At 47.6% G+C, this 13,485-nt stretch overlaps 1 protein-coding gene across 2 annotated transcripts in view; it reads right to left on the bottom strand.

Moving 5' to 3' along the window:
- Positions 1-13,485, bottom strand: part of BUB3 (BUB3 mitotic checkpoint protein) — a 154,506-nt gene that overhangs the window by 26,130 nt on the left and 114,891 nt on the right. The window lies entirely within an intron of this gene.

Here is a 13,485-nt window from a genome sequence, read left to right as displayed (position 1 = left end):
TCTCCTCTGGCAACGCGCTTTGCCCAGGGACCGCAGGGTATGGAGCAGGCCGCGCCGGCGACTCACGCGGAGCCGCGGCCACCCGAACTCCCCCCAGCCGCATCGCGGGGGAGTTGGGGGTACGATGACGCCCCGACTTCTTGTGCTTCCTACCTGAGGAACCAGAGCAATGGTGACGACTCCCGGAGCGCTCGTGACGGCTCCGCGACCGCTCCCTCGATCGCTCCCTTGACCTCCGGCTGGACCGGGACCGCTCTCGACGCGGGGGCAACACCCAGAGCTCGAGCAGCTTGCGGGACCGCTCCAGTCTAGCTTTATTCGTCAAGGCCCGGCAATCGACGCAGGCGGCCACGTCGTGGCCCAGGCACCGGAGGCAGAGTCGGTGATGGTCCGTGACCGACATCGTACGGTCACAGTCGTCACAGTTCTTAAAACCGGGCATCCTACCGGCACCTTAGAAGAATCAAAAGATCAAAGATCAAAAAAAACTTGGTCAAAAGACCGGAGTACTGCACTTCTCGGATCTGCGCTAACTGGCGCGGAAAAAAGAAGAACTGACGTCAGCACGCGTCTATATACTCCAGCGACGTCATCACGGCGCACGACGCCAACGACTGACGCGGAGCCGCAGGGGACGCCTGCAGACGACGCCTACCGACGCGCAGGGGTACTGCTACGCAAAAGTTTCCGGATCCAGACTGACGCCTGGGGATATTCTAAGGTAAGGAATCTAATACTAACCTGTTTCTTTCAGATTCTACAGGTAAGGGATTAGATGTGTGTATAAATCTATGAATCACTGAGTGGGTTTTTAGATACTTGTATTGCTGTGACAATGGATTCAAATATGATACTCTGTATTTTACAAAGAGTGAGGAAAGATTTTACTAGTGTATGAAAAGGTGTATGTGATTGTCACGTGGATGATGTCATCAGTGATGTCATTTGAGATGTCATCAGTGATGTCACTGACCATGTCATGAATGATCTAATGTGTGACATCATCAGCAGTGGATTGCGGGTGCGCGAAATATAGCTAGTACAACTAACTATATAGGAGCAATTTCAATGCTTTTTTAAAATGCTAAATGCCTAACTATATAAGGCCTGAAAACTATGATTTTTTCAGTGAATTCGCAAGGTTTTTTAAATGCTAATTCTATTAGCGGATAACGTTTAAATATGTTAATATCCTTGTGGGACCACCTGAGCAGCCCTAGGGGGTCAGGTTCTTTCTACCCTGCCCCCTTTTTGCATTCTACACGTTTGTTTTTCTGCTTCTTTTGTGCCTCGGTCTACCTAGCACAAGAGGAATGTCAACACTTCCTGGTTAGAAGTATTGACAGCCAATGAGCATGCTGCTTTCCAGTGAAAGGCATGCTGATTGGCTGCCACTGTCTGTCAACACTCCAAACCAGGAAGTGTTGGCAGCCATCTTGTGCCTCGGTAGAACCAAGGCACAAGAAAGCAGTGAAACAAAGGTGCAAAACACTCAAAGGGGGCAGGGTTGAAGCCCCCTGACCCCCCAGGCCTGCTCAGAGGGTCGCACAAGGACCCCCCAGGGCCCAGGCCCAAAAATAATTTTTTTCTGGTTTTCCTCGTGGTACGCGTACATGGGAACGCACCCAGCGCTTAACCCGCGAAAATAATAATAAAATATATATATATATATATATATATATATATATATATATATATATATATATATATATATATATATATATATATATATATATATATATATATATATATATAGTTTTTTGCACCACAGGGTCCTTCTAGGTCCCCCTCAGAAAACCTAGGGGGTGTCTACCCTGGCCCCTTATAATCATTTCCCCCTTTTTATTTTCACCTCTTGTGTCTCGATTCTACCGAGACACAAGATGGCGGACTCTCCGGACTGTTTAGAATGTTGACAGACACCCGAGAGCCAATCAGCTTTCCGCTCGCGCACTCTGTGGCGCGCCGGGTGCGCTCCCCGGTACGCGTACCCGTAAGCGCTGGAAGCACGCATATAGATATATATGTGTTTTTGAACCTAATTTTCGTAAAAACCACTGAAGCAATTTTCACCAAATATAGAAAAGGCACTTCTGCGTACCAGTCCCTACAATTTTGCAGTTTGGTGTAATTCCGTTCAGCGATTCGGGCTGTAGCCTTGTCTATTAGTCCTATGGAAATTAACATGGGGAAAACACGTTTTGGGACCCCCCTTTTTTCTCGGCCCCCGCATGACGAATCCCCCCGAAACTTCCAGGGAAGGAGCGGAGCGGACCTGGCCTAAATTTTGGAAAATTACAAGCAAATTCCTCAACCGGCGCCAAACTTATTCCCAATAGAATGTTGCGGATTTCCTATGGTAGCTAGGTCCTAAGTATATATACACACCTACTGGCTATCGCCGTAAGTAAGTAAATACATATATTTACATTTTTTTAAATGAGATTTCCCCAATTCCAATAGAAAAACATCAGGCACTCTATGGTATGTTCAAAGAAGTCCTTTTATTTATGTAACTTGCACTATCGTGAGTCCAGAGCAGATAGGATCTGAGCATTCTTCAACAGCATAGTGCTAAGGGGTGAGAAGTTCAAGATATGCATGATGCCACTGTCTTTTCGGTATGGAGAAATTTAAGGAATAACCCCGTCTTTCTTAAAGTCCGGTTCACCATCTATGATGCCGTTTGAGAGCAAACAGAGTAACTTCTCATGCAGGATGAACAAATGCTTCAATTACTTTTGTTCTGGTGTAGGGGGGATATTGGGTGGCGAGTAGAGAAAAGGTCAAAGTTTCGCCTGTTTAAATAATTTGCAAGACCCATTTGTTTGATATGATGGATCGACAACTCTGGAGTAGTAAGACTGACCTCTTACAGGTTCCCACTCCCAGCTACACTTCCCTGCCCCCATCACCTATTTAATAGCGGCCGCTGCGAGAGTGACTGAGCAAGAAGTCGGACCTCTAGTTCAGAGACCTGCTCTCTTCCCCAGCAACTCCACTGTAGCGCTGCTGCCCCAGTGCAGGTAGGTGTTTGGGCCTTCCTCCACCTGCAGGCTCCTGCCTGCGCCTCATCCCTGGTGGTCCAGTGGGACAGCCTTGCTCTTCTGCTGGACCGCTGCTGCATGTCCCCGTGTTGTGCCTGTTTTTCGTTCTTCCTTCTGTCTGTGCCAGTATTTCTGTCTTACTTCTGTCTGTGCTCACTTTTCGGTCTTACTTCTACCCTATTTCTGTCTTGTCATTGTGCCTGTGTATTTATTTTGCACTGTGATTCCTGCACCGTGGATCGATTTCAGGCCAGTTTTCCTGTTTCGTGTCCTATGCCCATTGTTCTCTGTGCTTTTTTCCCTCCGCTGCAGCCCCAGTGCACCCTCCACCTGTCGGTTCCCACTCCCAGCTACGCTTCCCTGCCCCTATCACCTATTTATTAGCGGCCTGTATGAGAGTGACTGAGCAAGACCTCTGACCTCCAGGTCAGAGACCTGCTCTCTCCCCCAGCAGCTCCGCTATAGCGCTGCTGCCACTGCTCCAGTGCAGGTAGGTGTTCATGGCCCTCCTCCACCCGCTGGCTCCTGCCTGCGCCTCATCCCTGGTGGTCCAGTAGGAGAGCCTTGCTCTTCTGCTGGTCCGCTGCTGTCTGTCCTGGAGTTATGCCTGCTTCTCAGTCTTACTTCTTTTTTCTGTCTGTGCCTGTGTATTTATTTTGCATTGAGATTCCTGCATCCTGGGTCGATTTTAGGCCCATTTTCCCGTTTCTTGTCCTGTGCCCATTATTCTCCGTGCCCTTTTCCAGCCCCTGCCGGGCCCCGCTTCCGCCTCCCAGCTGCACTTCCCTCCCACTTCCCTATTTAATGATGGCCAAAGGCAGGCGAGTCTGTGCTCGTTGAACCGACCGTGACGACCGCCCGGGACCCCGGCTCTCCGACCTCCCACCGCTACGACTCTGATGCCCTCCTCGCGCTCAACCCCGGAAGGAACAAGTGTCAGTGGTCGACGGCGAACACCACCCATGGCCAGTTCTCCAGCCAACACTCCTTCACCATCGACAGTACCCCGCGACCACCACACCCACACTGGACGCTTGCACCAGCGAAGCCCTAAAGTTCATCCTTCTCAAAGTACACTCCATACACAGACACGCCGAAGAGATCAGGGACCTCCTAGACACCGTCTGGTCAGACGTCACCTTCACGGAAACCTGGAAAACGCCGCCTCGACATCTCCACCGCCATTCCTGACGGATACAAGATCCAGAGGAAGGTCCACCCCCCAAAGCCCAGCAGGAGAACAAATAGTTCACCTGTCGGTGTAGTTTTGCAGCTTGAAGAACTTTCTGGATTCACTATGCTGTGCATTATTCCGCCATCTAGTGGTTGGGTCCTGAATTGTAGCATTTCCTCTCTTTTTTTGTTGCGGTTGTTGTTGGTGGGCGTCCACGACAGTACTATTTGGTGCCCTTCTGCGACTTTGACGGGCTTCCTCAGGAAGCTCCCACTTTTGGTACCCATCTTCTGATTCTTTTTTATCCTTTGTTATCCCTTTCTAATCTCTCCTCCTTATAGATCTCTTCCTTGGCGGAGGCTGGTGAGTTCGCTAGTGAATTCAGAAAGTTCAAGCTGCAAAGCTACACAGACAGGTAAGAAACTATTTGTTTTGCAGCGTGAATCTTTCTGGATTTACTATGCTGTGCATAGACTAGCGGTTTGCTACTCTTGTGGTGGCTGGGTGGAAGATGAGCTTCGGTTTGTAAATAGATGCTGTAAGACCTTTTGTCCTACTTGTGCCTCTTTGTTCATTTGAATGTCCACACAGTGATGCTTGGTGAATGTGTGTACCGAAGACCATGTTGCAGCCATGCAAATGTCCTGGATTGGAGTGTTGGCAAGAAAGGCAATAGCTGCCCCTTTCTTCCTTTTGAATGTGCCCATGGCGCCCCATGAAAAGGTCTGTTCTGCTTGTTTGTGGCACAATTGTATGGCTTGTGCTATCCGTCTTGCGAGTGTGGTCTTGGTTACTTAGAAAACTTCTTGCAAAGGATACAAATAACTTTTGTTTTTCTGTATTCTTTAGTCTTTTCCATGTAATACATGACTGCTCTTCTTGCGTGAAGTGTGCGCAAAGCTCTTTCCACTTGGTTTGTAGGGTTTTGAAAGAAACTTGGTATTTGTATACTTTGATTTATGTGAAATTTTGACACCACCTGTGGCATGAATGGTGGATCTGTCCTCATGACAATTCTGTTACTATGTATTTGGAAGTAGGGTTCCTGTAATGTTAGTGCCTGCAATTCACTAACTCTACGTAAGGATGTTATTGGCATTAAAAATACCGTCTTTATTGTAAGCATTTGTAGCATTGCTTTGAGTAGTGGTTCAAAATGAGCTCATCATTTGCGCTAGCACAATGTTCAGATTCTAAGTTGGTGTTGGTACCATCTTTGGTGGTGCAATCCTTTTCGCACCTTATAGGAACCTTTTGACCACATGTGAGGTGAAGAAGCTCTCCCCTGTTTCCCCTCTTGTATACGCCACAATTTCAGCTAAATGTACTTTCAGTGATGAAAAACTTAATTACTTTGTAGTAATTGTGGGAGGCATTTTAGCACGGTTCTTTCCTTTGTAATTTTTCTTGGAAGATGCCTTTGGAGACATCATTGGGTGTACCTCTTCCATTTTTCCGTATAACATTTTCTTGTTGTTTGTTTCCTAGCTTCTCTTAGAACAGTCATTTTGCTTTCTGGTAGTTTGAGATGTGTGAATTCTAAGTCCTCAGGAGCCATGCCGCTAGGCCTAGGCTCTCTGCTTCTGGATGAAGCACTTTTCCTTTCTGCATTGTTAGCAAATCTTTTCTTTTTGGAAGTTTGTGCATTGTTCCTTGTGAGATTTCCATTAGTGCAGAGAACCAGGTTTGACTGGCCCATGGTGGAGCTATGAGAATCATTGTCATTTTGCGGATTCTGCTCATCACTTTGTCCAGCAATGGTATTAGGGGAAAAGCGCACGCAAATTTCCCTGACCAGTCTATTCATAGTGCCTTCCCCTAGGGACTGGTTGCAAGGTCTCCTGGATGCAAAGTTTTGGCATTTTGCATTGTAGGGTGTTGCAAATAGGTCTATTTGTGGTGTTCTTCATTTTTTGAATATTCTTTGCACTTCTGTTTGGTTTAGTTCCCACTCGTGGGATGCTGTTTGTCTGCTCAGTCTGTCCCCTTCTAGATTGTCCTTTCCTGGCAGGTGTATTGCTAAAATGTCTATTTTTTGGGGAATTGACCATCTCCAAATCTGTTGTGCTAGCGTTGAAAGTGCTACAGAGCGAGTCCCTCCTTGTTTGCTTAAGTAAAACATAGTTGTAGTGTTGTCTGTTTGTATCAACACCCTTTTCCCATATAGCTCTTTCAGAAAGGCTTTTAAGGCTACGAACAGTTTTTAGTTCCAGGATATTGATGTGTTTCACCACATCCTGTGGTGTCCACACTCCCCTCACTTCGTCCATGTGTGCTCCCCATCCTATTAGGGACACATCTGTTATGGTCATCATTTGAGTTGGAGGGGTAAAAACTCTCCCCTGTGCTAGGTTTGCTTTGTTTCACCATGCCATTTCCTGATCCTCCCAACTCCCTGTAGCTCGTGACCATTGTGTTTGGATCCATTCTTGAAATGGTCTCATGTGCAGACTAATATTGGGAACTAAATTAATGCATGATGTCATCATTCCTAGTAATTTCCCTACTGTCCTCACTGTCAGATGATTCCCCTTCTGGTACAGATAAGTCTCCTTCAATAGAGCTGATCTCCTTTTCTCGCTCGGGAATGCTTTCCCTAACAGTTTATCTCAGCGCCCAAGAACACCTTCTTGCGCTCCGGTTCCATTGATAATTTTTTCCCTTGTATCGAGAAACCCAACTGAACTAGTGTCTATCACTTGTTGTATATGCCGTTTCCATAGGCTGTATGAGTTTGCTCTTACTAACCAGTCGTCTAAATAGGGGTAAACATGAATTCCTTGCCTTCTGAGATATGCTGCTACTGCTGTCAAGCACTTTGTGACCACCCTTGATGCTGATTTTAGGCCGAAAAGCCAGTACTTTCAATTGGTAGTGTTTATTGTCCACTACAAATCTTAATCGTTTTCTGTGTTTTTTGTTCATTGGGATGTGTAGGTACGCATCCTTTAAGTCTAATGTTGCCATGTAATCTCCTGTTTACACAGGAGGTAGCACTTCCTATAGGGTAGTCATTTTGAATTTTTGTGTCTTTATGAATTTGTTTAGAAACCTTAGGTCTAATATTGGCCTTAATTTTTCATCTTCCTTTGGAATCAGGAAGTCCTTTGTTGTTCTCTCTGTGCGGTACGTGTTATATCGCAGGTTTTTACTTTAATTCTTGTACCTCTGACTAGGTGAGATAGTTCTTCTAATGTTTTTCTTTGGTGCTTTGTCTGGATGCTGTTTGGTAAGCTCTATTCAGTAACCGTACTGTATTAGGTCTAAAATCCACTTGTCTGTGGTTATTTCCCTCCATTTTTCATTGCAAAATTTTAGTCTGCCTCCTACTCGTGTGGTATGTTGGAGGAACTGTAAATTTGTGTCTGTGTGTACCCTCAGTGTTGCTGAGTGTACTGTTTTGCGATTGAAGTCACTTTGTTGAGGTTTGTTGTCCTCCCATTTGTGACTGTCCTCTGCCACGGAAATGCCCACGAAATGATGGTCTTCCATGGTACTGCCAGCTTTGTTGCTGTCCCTGCTGTGCACCCTGGTTTCCTGATTGGCATGTTTGCTGCAAACCTTGATGGGAGGTAGCAGGTTGCTGCGTACCACTACCTACTGGTATCCTTGATGGTGTTCCTCTACGTAGACACCTGAACTGGAGCGCCCCCATGGACGTCGCAGTTTCATTGTTTTTTTCCAATTGATTGCGTTACTCATCAACCACACTCCCAAACAATTGCTCACCATTGAATGGTGAGTTGATGTTACGCTGAACTTCAGGATTGAATCCAGAAATTCGGAGCCATGCGTTTCTCCTTTCTGTGATTCCAATCATCATTTGTCTGCTGGATGTTTTGGCAGATTTTAAGCATGTATTTACAATGTTTTTCCTATTCTACCAGGTGGGTAGCACTCTTTTGGAATTGTTCAGGAAGGTGTTTCAACAACTCTCCTACTTCTTCCCAATGTTGGTAGGCGTGTCGGTTCAACACTATGCGCCATTGATTCGCTGCACTCTTTTCCAACTTCCTTCCTATTAGGTCCATCCTCTTGCTTTCTTTGTATGGAGGAGGTCCTATTGTAGCTGGGACATTTGCTCTTTTCCTTGCCGTTGAGGTAATAATGGAGCCAGCCGGCTCGATCCCCTGATGTATATAGGGTCTTTAGAATAGTGTTTGTACTTCTGGTCAGCTCTTTGAGTTATAGCCTTGTATGCAGCCGGCTCCTTGGATGCCTCTTTCCCCTGGTCTAGTACGCTTCGTAGCATAGGGAGTAATTGATTTTTTGATTGTGTATGCATTAGTGTCTCTAATAAAACATGATTGCGGTTTTTCCTCCTCCAGTGTCACCCTATACGTGTCTGCTGCCTTTTTAACCACTTGATTACACATGCCAATGTCATCTAGGGGTGAAGGCCTGGAAGGATCTCTACAGCCGCCTCCGGTGATTCAGCGTTGAGATCTTGCCATTGGAGGTCTTGATTCTCCGAGACCGCCGAGTCGGCATACGTTTGTTCATCTTCGTCAACGTCATACCCGAAGAATAAGGATTCTTGTTCTTACTCGACTGGATCAGGGGTTGTCGGTGGAATTATTTCCTCAACGACTGTCTCCCCTTCTGTATCATTTGTTTTTAGCGGAATCTTGAAGTGCTTCAAGCTTTCGTCGAAGTCTCTTCCGTTGTAATATATTTGCCATTTCGGTTTCAAGCCTTTTCCTTTCTATCTCGGCAGAGTGTGTTTCGGCGTCAAGCTCTTTGGCCTTTCGTTTTTCGCCTTTTGCCTCTCTTTTTGCGACACTGATGCGTCCTTTTGTCGAGCGTGTTCGCCCTTTTGAGGACCTTTGCCGCTTCGGAGTCCTTATCCAAGGATCCCACGGTGTGTTTTGGTTTGGATGCTATAGCGGTCGTCGAAAATTCCGACGCCGAGGCTCCCCTGGTTAGAGTTGAGCCTGTTTTTCGAGCCCCTTCTGGTTTTTTCAAGATAGACTACTCCCTTACCTCTTTCAAAGCCTTCTTTTCGACCTCCACGACCAAAATATCTATCATCATTGCCCTCTGGTTCTTCAGCAACATTATCTTCTCTTCACTGGTGAAGCACAGGTCTCGCAACGAAGGCGGTGGTACTTGACACTGCATGTTGTGATTGGCAGGTTGCTGTCTTTCCATCATTCTCAAAGTCTCCAGGATGAAGACCGAGCAGGCGTTTCAGTCGGCGCTCTGATGATCCAGCAGCAGGCACAGGTTACAGACTGGCTGCTGATCCCTCTATGCGTACTTGTGGTGATAGTTCTGACAAAATTTGAACGGCGTTTTGTCCATTACCGCATCCAGGGAGCCCCCTGCATGCGCATTCTCAGATCGTCAATCTTAATTTAGACTGCTCGTTGACCCCCAGGAAGTCGAAAGGACTTCCTCACGGTGTTTCTTCTTTATTTTCTACGATTCTTCTCTCCAATTTTGCGAGCTTCTCCATAACGATCCAGACCCAACAGCGGAAAAAAAGAATCTGAAGACGGCTATCAAAGGTCGGAGCTTCCGGAAGAATCCGGTCGATATCAACGAAGAGCACCAAATGGAACTAAGTCATTGATGCGCACCAAATGGAACTATGTCATTTATGCGCACCAACAAAGAAGAAGAAAAACTAAACAAAAATTCTACAATTCTGGACCCAATCAGTAGATGGCGGAACAATGCACAGCATAGTGAATCTAGAAAGATTCTTGCTGCAAAACTCGCCATCACACACAAGAGCTCCCTTCCGACTCGCCACCTCCAGCACGAGCAACACCGAACACTTGCAGATCCAGGCCAGCCCAAGAACCACGCTTCACGGCACCCTCGCTTACAGACCCCCCCTCAACTCCACCCTCACCCATTACCCATTACCACCCCCCCGCCCCCCCTCCGCCACAACCAATGCCAACTCTGCAGCCAAGGAACTACACCGCTGGATGACCAGCTGCACAAACAAGCTTGCACCCCTCTGTCACAGACAAACGACGCACCCTGAAGGTCGCCTGGTTCACCACCGACCTCCAAGAAGCCAGACTCCCCTGCAGACATCTCTAGAAACTATGGAGAAACAGCAAAACCACCGAAGACCAGACCACCTACAAGAACACCATGACAGAATACCACCAACGCATAAGAGCCACCAAGAGGATCTTCATCCGGAATAAAATCCACATCAACGCCAGCAACTCAAAGGAACTCTTCAACCTCATCCAGCAGTTCACCAAATCACCCAGCAAAGCCACAGACGTCACGCCGTCCCAGGACCTCTGCAACAAGCTCGGCTCATACTTCCACCTGAAAATCAAGGCGCTCTACAACAACGACAGCAAACAGACTCTAGAAACCACCCTCCACTCCAGCAATAACAGCCAGCCCACCATCACCACCAGGATATCTGTTACCACCTAAGATACCACCATGACCATAAAGAGCACCCATTCAGTAGCCCCTACGGACCGCTGCCCGCCTCACATTTTCCACAGAGCTGCCGCCATAGACCCAAACTACGCCGGACCACCAACGCCTCCTTCAAATCCACCATCTTTTCAGACTACTGGAAGCAGGCAGAGGTCAAACCTGTCCTCAAGAAACCCTCGGCTGACCAGACTGACCTGAAAAACTACCTGCCCATCTCTCTACTTCCCTTCGCAGCCAAAGTCAGAGAAATTAGTCAAAGCCCAGCTGACCACCTTCATCGAAGAGAACGCCATCCTCGATTCTTCCCAGTCCAGATTCTGCAGTAACCACAGGACCGAGACCGCCCTCCTTGCCACCACAGACTACATTCGCATGCTACACGACCAGGGCCACACCGCGGCCATCATCCTGCTAGACTTCTCTGCAACCTTCGACACCACACTCCCACCGCCAGACTCCACGACATTGGCCTATGGGGGACCACCCTCTACTGGAACCGCTCCTTTCTCGCCGGCAAAACCTAAAGGATGAGTCTGCCACCCTTCCTCTCCAAATCCAGAGATCAACTGCAGAGTACCCAAAGGATAATCGCTCATCACCACGCTCTTCAACATCTACATGGCCCCCCTCTCCTCTATCGTCCGACAGCATGGGCTCAGCCTAGTATCCGACGAAAACCATCTCATCCTCTCCCTCACGAAGAACCCCAAAGACACCAGACTCAGCTTCCAGGAAAGAATGACAGACGTCGCAGCCTGGATGAGTAACAGCTGCCTATAGCTCAACTCTGAGAAGAGAGGTACTCATCCTTGGTCCGTCCCCCACCACTTGGAACAACGCCTGGTGGCCCTCGGAAAGAGACCCACCCGGACGGACCACGCCTGGAACCCCAGCATCATTCTAGACTACTCCCTCACCAGGACTCACCAAATCAACGCCTTCACATCCACCTGCTTCCACTCCCTCCGCATCCTCCACAAGACCTTCAAGTGGTACACCACCCCCAAAGCCAGAATGACCGTCACCCACACACTCATAACCAGCAGACTGTACTACGGTAACCCACTCTATGCCAGAATCAACAAATCCCTGCTACACAAACTCCAGACCATCCAGAACACCGCAGTCTGACTCGTCCTCAGCACCCCACGACCTGAGCACATGACCCAACACCTGCAAGACCTCCACTGGCTCCCTGTCGAGAAGAGAGTAACTTTCAAGCTACTCACCCACGCCTACAAATCCCTCCACCAACGGACCCAAATACCTTAATAAAAAGAGTCTTTTTCCACGTACCCAAAAGAAACCTCAGCTCCGCAGATCTCGCTCTAGCAGAGACCCCACATAACTACAGAACCAGGATAGGTGGAGAAGCCTTCGCCTATGTCGCGGCCAAGGCCTGGAACGAGCTCCTAGTAAACATCAGACGCTCCCCCACCCTGCACACCTTCAGGAAGAACCCAAAGACCTATCTTTTCAGCTGACCGGGAGCTGCACCCCCGCGCCTTGAGACCCTCACGGGCGAGTAGCGCGCTTTAAAAGCCACTTATTGATTGACAGGAGGAAGTTATGAATCCCCCCAATTAAATAAAATGGCTCATGGTCTGTTGTAACCGGGAATGTGGAAGACTGATGCCCCTTCTACCCCACCCACGCACTGCCTCTACAGCCTGGACTGGGCAGTCTGCTGCATCACTGCTGGGAATAAGGTTTCCATCCACATACCAGTACTATAGAAGCCCCTTAAATTTCCAAGCCAGGTACGAAAATTGTTTGTCAGGGGTCAGAAGCCCCAAAAAAGGAGCTTTAGCTTGATCTTTAAAGCATTTCAAAGCAGAGATCACCTTCTCATCGAAGAGGTGTAACCTATCAAAGGATATGTCCATTAGCAAAGCCTATATATGTCACTGGAGATTCTAATGCGCCTCATTCAGGCAAGTCTACGAAGGAGAACACTTATCAACTGCCCTGCCAATGCAGTTGATGGAATCCAAACATTCACAGAGAACGTACTTTTCTGAACCCCATATATTATGTATTGTCTGACCCAGAGAGGCCCAAAGATCTTCCAGGACTGCCCACAAGATCTTGCAGCCCACGTCTCAGAAGGTACGTGCATTAGAGGTCCAACAGACTGCACTTAAGGATTGCAGTTCCTAGATGGCAAAGGAACAACATATGTTTGCCAAAGAGATTAAACCTTTTGGGTTCTCTAGCCAGAGGATTAGCTAAAAGGGAGTTAGAATTCACCTTATTGGTCAAGGTTTGTGCAATAAGACTCACTGAGTAGTGTACCTGGTGACAATATCCAGATTACCAAATGCCAGTCCATGAAGGCTGGCCATCTGCCGGCTTACATGAGGACATGAACAGAATTTCAAACAAACAGCTAGAGTATCTGCGAGGGCATCACTAAATGGAAGATGGAAGAGCACAGAAAGCTTGCAACATGGCCTCTTTAACCCCTTCGATGCGGATGACTAGCACAGCTCGTCATCAGCTACAGCGCTCTTATGCGGATGACGAGCTGAGCTCGTCATGTAATGTGGGTTTTCGAAAAACCCAGCACACAGCGGGAAAACCGATAGCGCGCAAGGGGTTAAAGGCCTGCATCTCCTGCAGGAGCTGGTGATGGCTACAAACAAATCTGTACCTAATCTCCTATGAATGATAGTAATTGAGAACTCTGCAGGTGGCACCTGTAACAAGTTGCTAGCTACCTCTTAGTTGCTAGGCAGACAGAAACTTTCACAGGGATTTTTAAAAAGTGCATTTGTATACCCTTGTTAGACAGTTTGAGAATCTACTCTAGTATTTAGAAAATCAGATTTCTACAAATGTGTT

This window comes from Lissotriton vulgaris, chromosome 5, assembly GCF_964263255.1.
Source record: "Lissotriton vulgaris chromosome 5, aLisVul1.2, whole genome shotgun sequence".
NCBI lineage: Eukaryota > Metazoa > Chordata > Amphibia > Caudata > Salamandridae > Lissotriton > Lissotriton vulgaris.
The sequence above is the reverse complement of the archived record's forward strand: the minus strand, read 5'-3'. Positions and strand labels throughout refer to the sequence as shown.